Below are 6,240 nucleotides of genomic sequence, written 5' to 3'. Positions count from 1 at the left end.
CCATTGTTTAGGAAGATTCATTAAAAGTTGTTATTGGTAATAGGAAAAAAACTGAACAAAGGAGACTAGATTCAGGGATCTCATTCTAAAAAGAAAAAGGGAGAATATAGACATAGGATAAAAAGGTAAATTATTGAATATACTTTAAAACCAAAAAAGCAATTACTATTTACAATATAATGTAAATTTCTAGTCCTTGAAAGTTATTATTGCAAACTATTTAGGATGATAAAGAAATACAGGTTAGTAGTTAGTCACCTATTACAATCGAACTTGTAGTCATGTTACATATATTTCCAAGGTCAAATAGAGATATATTTTATATATAGTTAGGTGGTCTTCAAATACTTTAGAGATCTACAGATCTCTAAATATGGCCTTTAAGATGATTTAATAACATAAGGGATTTTTTTTTTATGACAATGAGACATGTCTGCTCCTTCAGAGATTATGGCCATCAAAGAACCACCATAGGGAGTTAACTTTCTTTGCTGCAAAAGTTAGCCACTGGACAAAATACTGTCCTGCATCAACTGTTGACAGTATGGTGTCCAAATTGGAAAAGCAGGACAGAAAAGAAAGTTACTGAAGATCTTTACCAAGACATGGTGGTACAGTCCTTCAAAAATCCTGCTTCAGAGATAAGTCCATCAGATATTCTTTGCCTGTAGGACAAAGATGAATGCCCCAACATGGCAGACGAATCTTAGGTGACTTTCTAGGCAGCCAATTGTTTCTGTCATTTCTTATTTTTGGAAGTTGTTTGCTCTATACTCCCTGTTCACTCAGGTAATAGTATATCCTTCTCAGGTCTCTGATGGAGTTGAAGACTTTATAGTTATAGTTTTCCTTTTTAACAAATTCCTAAAAGAAACTCACAAAGAGGTGTAAAGTATATGAGGTTGAGAGACATCAAAAGATAGATTGGCAATATAAATTAGGATAGACAGTGAATTAGGTACAACATTTTGGACTCACCAAGATAGGATAGATAATGGAGTATTTTCTCTGAATTAGTCAAATGTTAATGGACTAGACATTGTTGATATATTTATTGTCTGTATATAGTTGTTATACTTATTATATATAGTTTTTCTATGTTAGCTATAGCCTTCTCTTTTTATTTTAGATAAAAAGGGAGAAATGTGATATTTTGTTTGTGTTCTGACAAATAAAATTTGCCTGAAGATCAGAGGGTAGAGCTAGCCACTAGTTAACATAGAGGTCTGGAGGTCTGTACAGACAAGAGGAGGAAGCAATATTGCTTGGTGGAGATAGGAAATGATAATGCAGGGTGCAGACAGATTCTTGGTCCTTTTCAGTCGGAGGCATGAGAGATGTAAGAGATAACTGTGGCTGCCCCTTTGATTCTCTTGTCTCTCAGCTTTTACCACAATTTCTGACTCCAGGTTTTTTATTATTAAGACTCCTTAGGATCATGCTACAGAAAAACATACTTTTGTCAAGTGAAAGCTAGAGTACACCTTTTATTCAGTACTTTGTGAATATATATGCAATTAAGATGTTTCTAACAAAAAAACTAATTCTGAAGTGGACTGGAAACAGTGTAAAGAAAGCTTAGTGGGCACTTAGTGTTGTAACGAATTGAATGGATAAAGTCAATGGCTATAAATAATCAAATAAATTTAGATACCAGTGAGCCTTCTCTTGGCAGGTTTGCTCAAGGATCTACTTTGCTATTTCTTTGTATTGCCATGTGCAGCAAGAGAGAACACAACCTTCATGTATACTGCTTTCTGTCCAATGCATGAGCTGGAGTCTGTGAAGAAAATTAGTAAGATGAAAAGAAATCAGTTCCAGCTCTAACTCTGGTGGCCTCACTGGCGATGCCCACACGTTAGGCCTCATATCCTAATTAATGTACTCATCAATTTTTTCCCTAGGAAAACCACAGTGACTTCGTACTAATCCCTGCCTCACTCTCTTCCTGCTCAGTCGATTCTTCTTTCACTTGTTTAAAGGTGTCTTACCTTACACATCTTTTGGGGATATGCATATACTTCTCAGTGTATTACTTAGGCAGCCCTTGACAGACCTCAGTAAAAACAACTGAAGCACTGAAGATTTTTCACTGTTTTTGTTTTGTTTTGATTTCATAAGGTCTCACTGTGTATCCAAAGACGACTTTAACGATCTTTCGACTTGGCCTCACAAATAGACAGTATTGTAAGTGTCGGACAGCACATGGGTTAGGGCTTGCTTTACAGTGTAATTGGGTGCCTAATATGGCTGCAAAATAATGATGGTCATTAGTCCTCCACTAACACGAATTTTCCTAAAATTCCTTGTAAGACAATTTTTAAAAGTGTAAATGGCATATAACTGGGATATTATATGGTTCAATAATTTTCCAATGTACAATGTAATATTTTTGTTAATTTTCAAACTGCAAAAAATAATATAAATTTCAGAACAAAGTTTTCATATCAGAAAGAAATTCATCACTATTTTTAGCACCCTGTATTTCAGCCTTGGATTCTTAAGACAAAAGATAATTCTTTCAGTTTCTGTTATTTTGCATTTTAGTATATGATATATAATATAATCATTTAACATACAGTGTTTTGTATATGATGTCTTTCACTTTGCAAAATATACTGGCAATCCATTCCAATTTTAAGTTGTAGCAACCCCATTTTTTTCATGCATGATAATGTTCTACTGAGTATTATCCCATTTGCTACTTGGTACATATCTCAATTATTGCCAGAATTTGACTATTATGTATATTGCTGTGATTAACCTTTACACTAGTATGTAGATGTATAATGCTTTTTCCTTCTATACATATCTAGAAATTGATAATGTAACATCTATAATTTTAAGATTAGGAGCTACATAGATAATTTGGTATGATACACATTTGTTAGAGTAGATAATTTCCTATGAAATTTTAGAATTTTGCCAATTTACCACAACAAAGGCAGTGTGAAACTTGATTCTATTGTTTGTAAAGTGGAGGCATTTATGTATAATGTTGAAGCATAAATAAAGAAGCACGATGCTTACCGGGCCAATTCATCTTGTATTGACAATGCATTTCCACCTATGTGTACATTCACGACTCATTAGGCAAATGCCTTAAAAGGCATTGGATTCTCAATCAGCTCCAAGTAAGAGAAGATATTCCACAAGCTGGAGGCTCACTGGTAAGGGTAGACTTAATGTTTGGAATTCTGAGAGGGAGTAGATTCATGAACTTGACATTTCTCACAACAAAGGATGAAGCTGTTGAACACACTTGACCTGTGAATCATAATATTTTCTTCAGCATTTCTTTTGAGAAATGTCTCTTTGGAAGCCTGTGAGTTTTGATGAATCCCATGACAAGTTCCAACAGAAAAATTAAGAGGAAAAAGTACTGTCATTTACTTTGATAAAGGCTACTTACATTTTAGAACTCATTCATGGTCTGTTATCAAGCAAAATTGGTGTCTGAGTTCCTGCCAATGGGTATGAAGAAAGCTGATGGAGGTAGAGCACTGTAATTTGGGACCATAAATTTCACTATGTCCTGAAATACTTCATCAGCAATAAAAAGGAGAGGGGTAGTATTCAAAATAAAAGGATTTACTCTGAGTATCAATCATTGGTTGAAATCTATAGTTTTACATGGTAGGAACTAACACACTGGAAAAAATCACATCGGATTTCTGATTTTCTACAAATCGATCAGAGAAAAAAAATCCATGAATTTGAAAAATATATACTGGTATTCAGTATGTTGCAAAATCAAATGAAAGCTGAAAGTCAGGGCAAATTGCTGTATTTCACACACCTAGAATGCTGAGGGGAGAAGGGTTGCTATGGGTTGCAGTCCAGCTTGGTTGACATAGTGAGGTCCAGGTTTGGCTGTGCCTCAGAATGACAGTCTAATTAAAAGAAAAAAAAAAGAGAAAGAGAACTCAGTGACTATCTGCTGATTGTGTGTGCCTTTGCTTGGTGCCTTCGTGCCAGAAAAGTATTTAAAAATTAAAAATAGATTCATGTATTAAAACCATAGCTGTGTCAGCTGCATCCATTAATGTCTGGGAGGCAAGGTTTTATTTGAGTAAGGCTTCATCATCTTCACATGCCAGATGCACCGCTGCTTTGAAGTGTTTCCAGAGCAGTAAGTTGAGATTATAAATTATTTTATACAGACATAAACAGCTTCTATTTACAATAATCTTCCCTCGTGGCGATAAGTCAAGAGAAGTAATATTCATTAAAACAGTAGGGATTAGCCTTTGGTTAAATTTAAAAAAAAATGTACTTGCTTCTAAAAGATATCTTTCTGAATAATTGGCAACAGCATCATTTTAACACTACAGAAGAGATGAGGTAGCTTTCCGAATGATTTGAAAGGAGGCACAGCTCATATCAGGGAGTTCGCAGCTAGAGCAAGTCCAGCAATAAATAATAGACTTGCTTGATAGGACACAGCATGCCACTAGTACAAAAAGTTATATTGATTTTATATGTCAGGGAAATTCCTCTTTAGGGATTTTAATAATTTAAAAATAATAATAATGTTTGAACAGAGTTCTGTTTTTTTCCTCAAAAATATTTAAATCATTTTTATTAGAAATACATTGTGTTTTTTGGATAAAATCGAAAGCAGAAAATAACAGACTTTCCTCCACAAAAAAAAAAAATATGGAGAAATGGAGGAAAGAAAAGAGCAGATAAAGAACTTTATGAATTTTATGAATTCAATTAATTTCACTATTATGTCTAGTAAGATAATAAACAAATCTATCCCCCAAAATAATTTCATATATGCACATTTTCCTGAAATTAGCTCAAACTCTGCAGGGACATGGTGTAAAATCACTAACAGATTCTTACCAACATTTCTGACACTTTACTAATCCATGAGTTTGTATTCAATGCAGAGTTCAAATTTTACATAAAAATCTACTTCTATGACACAAGTTGATATCATCTGAGTTCCCTAGATGTCTAAGTTAAATGTGAATAAAACTTGTCTTTGTATTCTCATATAAACATGGGCTACTGTTTTTCAACTTCCTAACAAAACCAAATTATGTGTTTTCAAAATTACTTCCTAACATAGAATTGTATTTATCTTCATGTATTATGGTTGAGAAAGAATGACTAGCTTTTGAGAATACCATGTATCTGATACATGCCAGAACAAGGCTAAAACATTCACTTCAGAATTTGTCTAAAAATGGTTAATACGAGCTTGGTATTGGACAATAGTGTTGCATCAATAAGAAAAAATCAAAGCATAATTCTTATGTCTACTCTAATCTTTAGAAATTTAAACCAATTTAAACATAAGTACTCACCTTCCAAAAGGATACAATTGATAGATCTTATAGGTGTGTCAGAAGTGGACCACAGTCAGATTCATTGTTCTTAATATCTATTGAATGGCTTTGTTTCTGCATTGTAACTCAAGAAGTTGTAATTCAACTGCACTGCAGCATTTAATTCAAAACCACCTATCTCAGATTTCCATCTATTGAACTGCATTTTGTTATAATGATGTTCCCTAAACCACAGTTCTTACCTCACTATCATGTTCTTGCCATTGTAGCTTCCTTTTTCAGTAGCAGCTTATGTAAAGGAGAGGGGACATGGTTCTTATGGTTTTCGACTTTTCAGCTAACCTGAGCAGATCTTGTCTGCTGGGCCTGGAATCTGAGGACTTTATAGAATGGGGTGGACTACTGTCGAATGCTGTAAACGCTCTTACTTCAGTTTCAGGGTACTTTTATACAAGAAGGCAATAAAGAAAGCAGGAATCTACAGACAGTCACTTGAGTTCAGAAAAACATGTAAAGAAGCACAAATAAGCACAAAGGAAATATTAACAGAGCAGCCCTTTCACTGTACTTTCTCAAGACAGACCAATTTAAACACAATTGCCTAATGTGCACTACAGATTATATCTGGGAAAATACAAAAGCAAGGCAGAAGGCAATATCCAGATTCAGGGTGGACTGACCAGATTGGCCTCTATGGTTTTGATATGATATCCAACAAGAATAAACATGTCTTATAAATTGAATGTGATTGTTTAACACAGTAGGCATGAAATCACACCAAAGAATAATCCAGGGAACATAATTCACCTGAGGTAAAAGACCCCTCTGCCTTTTTCTTCGGGAGCCTTTCTCACAGTTCCCCAAGGCATTGTTCACCATACATCATTCTTTTAATTATCTTACAACTATGCTCTTTCTATTCATAATATAATACATAATA

The sequence above is a fragment of the Peromyscus leucopus genome, chromosome 22 (assembly GCF_004664715.2).
Source record: "Peromyscus leucopus breed LL Stock chromosome 22, UCI_PerLeu_2.1, whole genome shotgun sequence".
Classification (NCBI taxonomy): Eukaryota; Metazoa; Chordata; class Mammalia; order Rodentia; family Cricetidae; genus Peromyscus; species Peromyscus leucopus.
The sequence above is the reverse complement of the archived record's forward strand: the minus strand, read 5'-3'. Positions refer to the sequence as shown.